The following is a 13097-nucleotide window of genomic DNA, read 5'->3' on the forward strand; positions in this document are numbered from 1 at the left end:
AAGGTTGTCCTTTAAACTGTATCACCCAATTCTCTCTCTATTCTCAAGTATCTGTAATTTGAAGACAACTTCAAACCAGTTCGCTCATTTGCTTGCATTTTGTGTTTCTTCAGCTCTTAAGATATGTGCGTAGGTTTGTCATGTACAGCAAAACTTTTAAACTTGACAGGATTTGCGTATACAAAAATTGTTTTCCATTAAACTTGAAATGCCTTAAACTCAGTGGGGTCCTAAGATATGAAAATGCTTTTTTATTTTGCTTGATGAGCACTAAGGACAAAATAACTTTCAGGAATATCTTAAATGACATCTATGACTTCTTCATACTTGTGGTCCTAACTCATAAAATCATTCTATTGATACATCTTTGAAAATTAAAATTCTAAGACTCTTATTTGTGTTCCCTTCCCCTCCATAATCAATAGATTTATACTCCGAAAGCCCACTGCAGCTTTGCTAATTGATCACTACATTTTCCATAGCCCAAATATGATTCAGAATCCTTAAAGTATTGTTGCAGGCAGCCGCTACTGAGATCTAGGGGGAAACCTTTGTCATATTTTTCGTCATGCTAAGAGAGGAATAAACAACTCAGGTTGGAAGAAATATGTTTTCAAAGGAAAGATGTTCACCTAGATTTATTTGAGGAAGTATAGTTTAATTGTTAAGGCCATGGATTCTGGAAAACATACCTGTTTTCAAATACTGGCTCTATCTCTTACTGACTGCATGAGCTTTGGAAAATTATTAACCTCCTCGGACCTCAGTTTCCTCATCTTAAAATAAGGATAACAATGGTATCCATCTCATAGTGTTTTATGAATATTAAATAAGGTAATACATGAAAAATGCTTAGCAGAATGCCAGAGAAACTGTAAATGTTTACTAAATGATGGTGATCAGCCAAACATGGTGGCTAATGGCTATAATCCCAGCACTTTGGGAGGCCGAGGCCGATGGATCACTTGAGCCTAGGAGTTCAAAACCAGTCTGGGCAACATAGTGAGACCTCCATCTCTATAAACAAACAAACAAACAAACAAAGTTATTTTTATTCTGTTAAAATCCATTTTATTTTATTTATTTATTTATTTATTCTGAGACAGAGTCTCATTCTGTTGCCCAGGCTGGAGTGCAATGGTGTGATCTCCGTTCACCACAACCTCTGCCTCCCTGGTTCGAGCGATTTTCCTGCCTCAGCCTCCCGAGTAGCTGGAACTACAGGTGTGCACCACCACGCCCAGCTAATATTTTTGTATTTTTAGTAGAGATGGGGTTTCACTATGTTGGCCAGGCTGGTCTCGAGCTCCTGACCTTGTGATCCACCCACCTTGGCCTCCCAAAGTGCTGGGATTACAGGCGTGAGCCATCGTGCCTGGCTAAAATCAATTTTTTTAAATTTAAACTTTTATCTTAGGTTCAGCAGTACATGTGAAGGTTTGTTACATAGGTAAACTTGTGTCATGGGGGTTTATTGTATACATATTATTTCATCACCCAGGTATTAAGCCTGGTACCCAATAGTTATCTTTTTTGCTCCTCTCCCTCCTCCCACCCCTACCCACAAGTCGACCCCAGTGTCTGTTGTTCCCTTCGTTTTTTTTTTTTGAGATAGAGTCTTGCTCTGTTGCCCAGGCTGGGGTGCAATGGCGTGATCTCAGCTCATCGCAACCTCTGCCTACTGGGTTCAAGGGATTCTCCTGCCTCAGCCTCCCAGGTAGCTGGGATTACAGGCACCCACCACCACACCCAGCTAATTTTTTTGTATTTTCAGTAGAGACGGGCTTCACCATGTTGACCAGGCTGGTCTCAAACTCCTGACCTCAGATGCTTCTCCCACCTTGGCCTTCCAAAGTGCTGGGATTACAGGCATGAGCCACCATGCCCGGCCTGTTGTTACCTTCTTTGTGTTCATAAGTTCTCATCATTTAGCTCCCACTTATAAGTGAGAACATGAGTATTTGGTTTTCTGTTCCTGTGTTAGTGTGCTAAGGATAATGGCCTTGAGCTCTATCCATGTTGCTGCAAAAGACACAATCTCTTCTTTTTTATGGCTGCATAGTACTCTATGGTGTATATGTACCACATTTTCTTTATCCAATTCATCATTGAATGGCATTTAGGTTGATTCCATGTTTTTGCTATTGTGAATAGTGCTGCAACAAACACTCATGTGTATGTGTCTTTATGGTAGAATGATTTATATTCCTCTGTGTATACACCCACTAATGGGATTGCTGGGTTGAATGGTAGTTCTGCTTTTAGCTCTTTGAAGAATCGCCGTACTGCTTTCCACAATAGCTGAATGAATTTACACTCCTAACAACAGTGTATAAGTGTTCCCTTTTCTCTACAACCTCGCCAGCATCTGTTATTTTTTGACTTTTCAATGATAGCTTCTTTGACTGGTGTGAGATGGTATCTCACTGTGATATTAATTTGCATTTCTCTGATGATCAGTGATGTTGAGCTTTTTTTCATATGCTTGTTGGCCGCATGTATGTCTTCTTTTGAAAAGTGTCTGTTCATGTCCTTTGCCTACTTTTTAATGGGGGTGTTTTTCTCTTATAAATTTGTTTTAAGTTTCTTATAGATGCTGGATATTAGATCTTCGTCAGATGCATAATTTGCAAATAATACATAAATAAAGATGATGATTTCCGTGAATATTCTGGAAGAGAGTTGAGGGAGGAAACACATCTTCAACCATGAGGCAAAATAAGAGCACTGTGGGACAGCAGCAACAGCCAGGGCAGCTGGGCAGGCCTAGGGTCTTTCAAACAAAGGCACAAGGCAGAAAATAAATCAGAGCCCCAGAATCTCATCGTGCAGGCTACAAATAGCAGCTGCAGCTGCAGACCAAGGGCTGGCCTTCACATGTCCATGGTGCAAAAGGACTCCTGGTGAGAAGCTGATCTTTTCCGTCACACCCACACAGAGCCAGCAATCACACATAGAGTAAACTGAATATTAAAGAGCCATTTTTAGTAGAGAATAGCAAACTGCTTGATAATACAGACTGGATGGGAGATGGAGCATGGTGAATCTTGTATACTGATTAGATGTTTCTGTATGTACCACACATAATTCTGGATCATTAGGCTGCCAACAATAACTCCCCACGTCGGTAGAACACTTACCATGTTCAGACACTGTGCCAAGGACTTCACATGTATAGTTCATTCAATCCTCCCATGCTTCTGCGGAGCAGATATGATTATTGTCCTAACCTAGATCTTAGAGGAGGACTAGCAAAAGTTGGAGAAACGAAGGCTCAGAGAGGTTAAATAATTTACCCAACATCACGGGATTCTGGGTTTAGAGCTGCAGTATAAACCAAGTCTGTCTGAATCCAGCATCTCATCTCTTAAACGCTTTGCTGGGCTGCCTTGCAATTACAATGATATCTTGCTCACAAATTATTTTATGTTCTTATTTCTTATTGCCTCAAATAGTCTCCTGTGGGGAGGGGCAGGGTGCTGCACTTGCTTATTTTGTACCTCCAAACTTTCAACACGTAGCAGAAGGTGAGCAGATACTTATTGATACATTCTGAACAAAGTTATGACGGAATAGGAGAGAGGGAGGAATTGGTCAGGTCCCAACAACATAACGTCAAGGTCACTTAAAAAACTCTCAACCCATTTACATTTTTTCAGCTACAAATTATGTTTACTATAAACTATGAACCATAAAGATGATTAAGACAAGATCCTGGCTCAAGAACACAATAGTTTAGATTAGGTATTGCAAATTCAGCTGTTCACCTGGCTAGGCAGTTAACATGAACAAGTGAAGGGGCCCAAGAAGCAAACTAGGGTGTTCCCTATTGAGTTCCAGCTTATTGTTTCTATCCAAATTCATTATTTTCAGGAGAAACCAGAAATTTATATTTTATATAATTTTCATATCTTTATGTGAAACAAGTGTGTGGTCAAATAAAACTTATTTGCAAACTGGATTTAGCTCATAGGCTACCAAGTTGAGACCTCTGTTTTAAACAATAATACATACATATAAAGACAATAGAAGGTAGACAAAACTAATCAATGTACAAGGAGGATAGATAAAGTTTTCAGGGAAGTCCGAGATTATTTTCAGCTAGAGCATCAGAGAAGACTTTGTGGAGAAAGTCACCTTTGATCTTCTTCTACTAAAGTGAATCAGCTTTGCAGTCACTGTGATGCAAGGGATGCTATTCAGCTGCAAGCAATGACAGGAGCAAAGACCCATAGGTGGAAAATCATGAGTCAAGCTCAGGGACCTCTGAATTACACTGTACTTTGATTTTTGTGTTTTGTTTTGTTTTGCTTTTTGGTTTCTTACTGGAGACAAATGTATTGTAATGTGATTTACATTCATCAGAATTAGGAAAATTTTTGTGTTTTTCCAGTAAGCACTATAAGCAAAGAGTGGAAGATGATGAAGGTGGAAACTTGTTAGGGTCTATCAATTAAAGGAGATTTTAAAGCAAAGGAACTGTCACTCCTTGTAGCCTACTGCATGGTGTGTGGTAGGACATGAAGCTTAAAAGAACATCCGAGTCTTGGAAGGGATCCAGCAAAGGCACCAGGACTAATTTGGGAGATGAAGGGTATGTCTTATGAGGAGAGGCTTAGAGGGCTTAGCATGCTTTAGCTTTGAAATAAGGTGGGTGAGCAGAGTTCTATTGATAGCCTGCAAGTCTTCCAGTATGAACTTGTACTTGATGTGAGATGAAACCCTAAGTTACACAAAGGAATTTCAAGAAGGCAGTTTTCTTTCTTTTTCATTTCAGGAGTGATGAGCCCTAGAACTTTTTGTGCAAAAAAGTTTTAAAAGACAAAATGGCTTTTCATAAAGGATTTGGGGGAACAATTTCAGTTTTATTACCATGCATTCACTGAAGTGCTGAATTTAAGGATCAATTATCCATAATATCAATTTATATCATAGTAGATAGAAATACCATTGTCCTGGTAGCTGCAAATGAACATAAAACAAATTTCACACACATGCACTCTCCTGCACAGAGAGAGGGAGAGAACTCACTTAGCCATTACTTAGCACAAACATGCTGAAATTCACAAATTCACCAAATCTTTGTTTCTGTTTTGTTTTGTTTTGTTTTTGAGATGGAGTCTTGCTCTGTCACCCAGGCCAGAGTGCAGTGGCACAATCTCGGCTCACTGCAATCTCCACCTCCTGGGTTCAAGTAATTCTCGTGCCTCAGCTTCCCAAGTAGCTGGGATTACAGGTGTGCGCCACCATGCCTGGCTAATTTTTATATTTTTAGTAGAGACGGTGTTTCACCAATGTTGGCCAGGCTGGTCTCCAACTCCTGACCTCAGGTGATTCGCCCACCTCAGCCTCCCCAAGTGCTGGGATTAGAGGCATAAGCCACTGTGCCCAGCCAAATTCACCAAATCTTTACCACCTGCACCACTTGATATTTCTTGTGTCGTAAAGAATGAGCCAGTTCACGGGAGGGAGAACTGGTAGACCTAAGAACATGAGTAATAATCCTATGGAGTCATGCTTCAAATTTTAAATTACTTGACAATCTGCTTTGTTTTGGATTTTGACAAATTTTATTTTGGCTCCTAGATCTCTGCTTTTTATGACTTAGTTTAAACTCAAAAAGCCCCACGAAATATGCACAGGAAAAAACTGAAAGGACATATAACAATTTTAGTGATTGTTAGCATTTCTAACTGATTAAGCTTTTAATATTTAATATATAGACTATTCAGGTTCAGAAGTTGAGGTTCAGGATCAAGGTCAGAGGTGGGTCCCAAGAGTCATCCACACAGTAATAGCTGAGAATGTGAGAGGGGATTAGCTCACTGAGGGAGAGGATGTACACAGACAGCAGAGAGCCAGGAGCTGAATCTTGGGGAAAGTCTCCTGCAAGGGCCCAGGCAAATGAAGAGAGGGACAGCAGGGGACAGGCAGGATCTGTTCACTGCTATTTAGATCCAGGAGCCCCTTCCTCCTGATCACCATCTTCTTCCAAATGGTCATTGGATTAGTCTCTTCTCGTGCTGCTAAAGACATACCCAAGACTGGGTAACTTACAAAGGAAAGAGATTTAATGGACTCACAGTTCCACATGGTTGGGGAGGCCTCACAATCACGACTGAAGGAAAAGGAGAAACAAAGAAACAAAGTCACATTTTACATGGCAGCAGGCATAGAGAGGGTTCGTAAGGGAACTCCCCTTTATAAAACCATCGGATCTCGTTACACTTATTCACTGTCACGAGAACAGCACGGTAAAGATCCGTGCCCATGATTCCATTGCCTCCTACTGGGTCCCTCCCACAACATGTGGGGACTATGGGAACTACAATTCAGATGAGATCGGAGTGGGACACAGCCATATCATATCAGTCATCTAAATAAAAGTCTTAAGCTATTTTTTCACATATTTCCTGCTATGAACTGAACTATGTTCCCTCCCCAAATTAATATGATGAAGCCGTACCCTCCAGTGTGTTTGTGTTTGGAGATGGGGCCTTTGGGAGGTAATTAGGTTTAAGAGGTTATGAAGGTCTGGCCCTCATGATGGGATTAATGCCCTTTTAGGAAGATACAGCAGAGAGCTTGCTCCCTGTCTCCATTACTGTGAGGACTTAGTGAGATGGCAGTGGTCTACAAGTCAGGAAGTGGACCTTCACCAGAACCCAAACATGCTGCCACCCTGATCTCAGACTTCCAGTCTCCAGAACTGTGAAAAATAAATTTGTGTTGTTTAAGCCTCCCAGTCTATGGTATTTTGTTACGGCATCCCAAACTGAAAAATAGCACCTTCTAAAATTTTGGGGGTAATTTTTCACACATTTCCAAATTAATATTCAAAATTTTCTATTATAAGTTTAAATAGTTGCAAAGACTGTAATTTCCAACATTCTGTAAAACTTGATATTAAAAATCAAAATAAAACTGTATATATTTTAAATATCTCTTATGCAATAAAAATGTCATAGTGATATGACATTTTTAATGTCCCATCATAATGGGACATATAAATAAGACATATAAATAAGCTCTTAAGCCACTGGAGATTTTGACATTATTTCCTTTTTTCCCTGAGCAAATATTTTCATTCCACTTAACTCACAGGATTCTACTTCTATTTGATATAGAAGTAGAATCTATTTGATATAATTTTTTGCCTTAAGAGTTAAAAAAGTTTTTCACCTTATATTTGTCTGTCTCAAAAGATAAATAAATTAAAATTTTAAAAAACTTTGTTCTGTGACTACAAGGATTTAAAGTAATTTTTAAATGTATTTGAAATTGTTATTGATATGAGTATTATTTGTACACAATTCATTAAAGCAACTTAAAAGATAAAACTGACTGATAAGTCATTATTAAGCACAAAATAATATTTTATTAGAAATATATCCTTGAGGCAGAAAATAATTTTTTCCAAATAGTTTATTTATTCATGGTCGAATATTATTTATTGTCAGAAAGGTACAGCGTTCACATCAATATCAGACAAAATAGATTTTAATTAAAAAATTATTTCAAGAGACAAAAATAACAATATATGTTAATAAAAGGCTCAATTAAAAATGTGTAACAATTATAAACACATACACGTCAAACAACAATTCCCCAAAATACATAAAGCAAACATTGACAGGATGGAAGGGAGAAATAGACCACCCTACAATAGTAGTTGGGGTCTTCAACACCCCACTTTCAATAATGTATAAAACATCTAGACAGAAGATCAGGAAGAAAACAGAACTTGAACAACATGATAAACCAACTAGACCTAAAAGACATATATAGAATTCTCTACTCAACAACAGCAGAATGCACATTCTTCTCAGTGCACACTGAACACTCTTCAGGGTAGATGATATGTTAGGTGAGAAAACAAGTCTCAGTAAATTTCTAAAAATGTAAATCACACGTATCTTCTCTGACCACAATGGAATAAAGCTAGAAATGAATAACAGAAGGAAAACTAGAAAATTCACAAATATATGGATATCAAACCACATGCTTTCAAACAACCAAAAGGTCAAAGAAGAAATCACCAGGAAAATCATAAAATACTAAGAAATAAATGAAAGCAAAAATACAACATACCAAAAGTAAAAAACATACTATATGAGATGTGGTGAAGGCAGTGCTAAGGGGGAAATGTATAGCAATGAACGCCTACATTAAAAAAGAATGATCTCAAATTAATAACTGTACACCAGAAGAAGCTAGAAAAAAATAGCAAAATCAATCCAAATCTCACAGAAATAAATAATAAAGTTTAGTGCAGAGATAAATTAAATAGAGAATAGAAGAACAATCGTCAATAAAACTAAAAGTTGGTTCTTTGAAAAGATCAACAAAATTGACAAACCTTTAGCTAAAATAACAAACAATGAGAGAAGATGAAAATAAGTAAAATCAGAAATGAAAGTGGGGACATTACTGACCTTATAGAAATAAAAAGGATTATAAGAGAATATTACGAACAGAAGTATAACAAATAGGATATCCTAGAGGAAATGTAAAAATTCCCAGAAATATTCAAATTACCAAAACAGACTCAAGAAGAAATAGAAAATTTGAACAGCTATAACAAGTAAAGAGGTGGTATCAATAATCAAACACTTCCCAACAACAAAAAAAATCAGAGAGCTTCACTGGTGAATTCTACAAAACACTTAAAGAAAAATTAACAGCAATCCTTCTCAAGCTTTTCCAAAAAACAGAAGAGGAGGGAATACTTCCTGATTAGTTTCATGAAGCCAGTATTATCCTGATACCAAAGCCAAACAAAGACATTACAAGAAAAAAAATTAGAGACCAATATCCCTTGTGAATATCGATGCAAAAATCCTCAAGAAAGTGCTAGAGAAGTGAATACGATAGCATATTAAAAGGATTATACCCCATGATCAAGTAAGATTTATCCTAGAAACAGAAGAGTATCTCAACATAAGAAAATCAAGCAATGTTACACCAAATTCATAGAATGAAGGGGAAATTCATTCTATGTAGAAACGCATAATTGCAGAAAATGCATTTGACAAAATCTGACACCTTTTCAAGATTTTTTTTAAAAACCTCTCTGAAAACTAGGAATAGAAAATAACTTCCTCAACATGATAAAGGGCATTTATTAAAAAACTCATGGCTAACAACATCGCACTCAATGATGAAGGGTGGAAATCCTTTTCCTTAAAATCTGGGAAATGAGAAGATTCTTTCACAACTGTTATTCAACATTACACTGTGCATTTTGCCTAGAGCAGTTAGGCAAGAAAACAAAATGAAGGCATCCAAGTTGAAAACTATCTCTATTTGCAGACAACATAATCATGCACATAGAAAATTCCGAAGAACACACACACACACTCACGCATACACACACACGCACTCACACACACACACAACCCTGAGCCAAAAAAGCAAATTCAGCAAAGTTTGGGGGTGCAAGGTAAACACACAAAAGTCAGTTGCATTTTAATACAACAGCAAGGAACAACTCAATAAGGAAATTAAGAAAACAATTCCATTTACAATAGCATCCAAGAGAATACAATGCCTAGGAATAAATTTAACCAAGGAGGTAAAAGACTTGGATGCTGAAAACTACAAAACATTCCTGGAAGGTATTAATAATCTTTGAAAAACTCAATAAAAAACTAATTTAAAAAAGAAAACAGTGACAAGAAAATCTTAATTTCTTTTTTTTAAATTTTTTTTTTTTCAGGGCAGTTCCCTTAACCAGAGTATGTTCAGAGTGACTCCCAAAAATCTTAATTCCTTAGCAATTAAGAACTGTCCTCTTATTTTTTAAATTTTTATTATTTTTTTTTTGAGAAAAGGCCTCACTCTATCACCCAGGCTGGAGTGCAATGGTGCCATCAAGGCTCACTGCAGCCTCTACCTCCCAGGCTTAAGCAATCCTCCCACCTCAGCCTCCCAAGTAACTGGGATCACAGGTGCTCGCCACCATGCTGAGCTAATTTTTTTATTTTTTGCGGAGATGGGATTTCACTATATTGCCCAGGCTAGCCTTGAACTCCTGGACTCAAGTGATCCACTTGTCTCTGCCTCCGAAAATGGGAATTGCAGGTGTGAGCCACTGCACCCAGCCAAAAAATGCTCTTTTAAATAACTCCTAGATCAATAAGAAAATTACAACCAAATTGCAGATTCAGAAATTATAAATATGATTACATTAAATCAAAATCTATGTGGTATAGTTAAAGCCCTAGGCTGAAAATAAGGTCTAATCTAAATCCTTAATATAGAAAAAAAAAAAAACTTGACCAAAAGAAATCGGGAAGAGAAAACATAATTAAACCATAAACTAGTTCTTTCAAAGCACCAATAAAATTAGTTATACCTTGGAAAAACTTACTAATGGAAAGGGAGAAAATACAAATATTTATTAGGAATGAAAAGGAACCATAATCTTATATATGGATACTTTTAAATTAGTAGGATTGATTTCAAAAGTGAGAATCAATCCTACTAATTTGCTGGTGCATATACATAGCTTAAATTTTAATCGATTTTTGCTAGACTACTTTCCCAAAAGATTACCTATCCAACAGTTTGATCAACAATGTCTAAGACTGCCTGTTTTCTCATACCCTGAATGTTATCATTAAAAAAACAAAAAGTTGCCAACTTAATGGGTGATAAATGATTACTCATTGTTTGTTTCCATTTTCCTGAAAGCTTAAGCAACATATCATATGTATTCATGGTTTCTATTTCTTCTGTGAATTGCTTTTTGAAATCTTCTACTCTATTTTAAAATTAATAATATTAACTCTATGATGTGTTTAAAATAACTTTTTCTCCCTTCCTTTTTTACTTTCTGATTTTATGGTGTCTTTGCTAGAGATAAGGAATTTTAAAATTTTATTTACTCAAATCTGTCATCTTCTCTATAGCTTCTAGATTTTCTTACTTTAACACAAGTTTCTCCACTTATGAGAGTATTATTCAAACACTCTCATAATTGTTCTTCAAATATTTTTATTGTTTAATTTTTTAATTTAAAACTTTATTTCTTCTATAATTTGCTCTTCTATATTGTGTGAATTAGAGGTTTAAAGTTGTTTATTCCCCACCCATCCACACCTGCCATGTGCTTCCAACTTACCAGAGAGTCATACCAACACCAGTTTCTGTTATTTTACCATGATGTTGATTGCAGTATTAGTTATGGTGATCAAACACTGAAAACAACCTATATGCCCATCAAAAGGTGTGTGATTGAGAAAATATGGCATACTACAGCACATCCATACCATGAACAATTATTTAGCTATTTAAAAAGACTGAGTTAGGTCTATGTATATTAACATGAATGAATGTCTATGAGAGGTTACATGGAAAAAGAAAATGGAAAAATAATGAAAATAGTATAATCCCATTCATTAAAAAATAGATGAAGAACTCTCTACATATGAATATATACATTTGTACACATATGTATGAGCACAAAGGAAAATTAGACCCTAATTCACACACTGGAATGAGGATGAGGTTGGGGAGAGAGTGAAATTGTTGAGATTGTTTATTTACTATTTATACTTCTCCATATTCTTTGGTTAATGTGGAGAACATTATTGCTTTTATTTTGAAAGGTGTGAGATTGATACTTGCCTATCCGACATCCATTCTCCTTGGTCTCCTTAGTAACAGAATTCCAATTTTATCCAAAAATAAGCCTACATTTCCCAGCTCCTTTTGTAGTTAGATATAGCCGTGAAATCGAGTTCTGGCTTGTGGGATGCAGTAGATGTGTGTGGGACTTCAAACAAGTCTCTTTAAAATGAAGAAAGTGACTTTTTTTTTTTTTCTTTTTCTTCTTCTTCTTCTTTTCGGCTGCCTGGAATAGAAATGTAATGGCTAGAGGATCTGTAGCTATTTTGGACCATGAGGTTACCAGGAGGATAGTAGAGCAAGAAGAAGGAGTCTGGTTTCCTGGATACGCTGTGAAGCCACTGTATGACTCTAAGCCATTTGCTTTTGGACTTGCTTCATGTGAGGGAGAAATACTTCTATCTTGATTCAACTGCTGGTATTTTGTGGTTTTGTGTTGTATATGAACAAACCTCATCCTCAATAATACAAAAGGAAAAATCTAATAAAGCATTTAGCAAAAGAAACAAAAGCCTGTTGACCATCCCCCTGTCTTTCCTGAGAGCATAGCTAAGGCATCTGCAACCTTCTAGATGATTGCAAAAGATCTGAAACAGGGGTTATGTATTCCTAAAACAATATAGCCCTAGGAAAATTACACAAGTCTACTTGTTATCCTAATTTAAAATTTTACCTTAACCACCTGATATACTGTACAATAATTTGTCCTAGAATTTGTCCGTACTTCCAATTCCTGTAATAATGCTTTGCCTTTTTATAATTAATTCCTCTATTACCAAAAAGTTCCCCAGGTCATAAAATACTTTCTCTGTGGATTGCAATATTTCCTGGCATATATTCACTTCAGTAAGATGATCAGTGTATTAAAAACCAAATGGGGTTTCTGCAGAAGCCAATGATGGCATGGCACCTCTTTTGTGGCATGTGTGAAATCTGCCCTTCGCTATAAACATTCTTATGCAACATGACACTCTGCCCTATGTCCATTTCATATGTGGTGTTTAGTGTGCTGGGAATGCTGAAAAAAACAATTCTCTCTTAAGAGATTTCCCAAATAGAATCACAGTGTTAAACCTATCAGGAGACTCCAAGATCATTTTTTTAAGCCCCTCATTTTACACAAAAAGAAACTGAGACCCAGAAAGCCCCCCTGACTTTCTTAGAGTAACTAAGCTGGTTAATGATAGATCCAGAAATGGAATCCAAGGGACCAACTTCAGATTCTAGGTTCTTTCATTTGTTTCATCTATTAATTGATATCCCCAGAGTGGACTCAGCAAAGGAACGTTTTTTTTTTTAAAGTACAAAAATGTGCTCAGTAGTATAATGTGGTTAAGGAGGGGCTTTCTTTATAAAAGATGTTCATTACCATCTTGACTGGCTTCCTCCCCCTCCCCGCCACATAACTAAAGCATGATGCTATTGAGCTCTAAGTCGAGTTTCCACCCTTATATGAAAAGTCAGCT

This window comes from Nomascus leucogenys, chromosome 10 (assembly GCF_006542625.1).
Source record: "Nomascus leucogenys isolate Asia chromosome 10, Asia_NLE_v1, whole genome shotgun sequence".
In the NCBI taxonomy this organism is placed as follows: Eukaryota; Metazoa; Chordata; class Mammalia; order Primates; family Hylobatidae; genus Nomascus; species Nomascus leucogenys.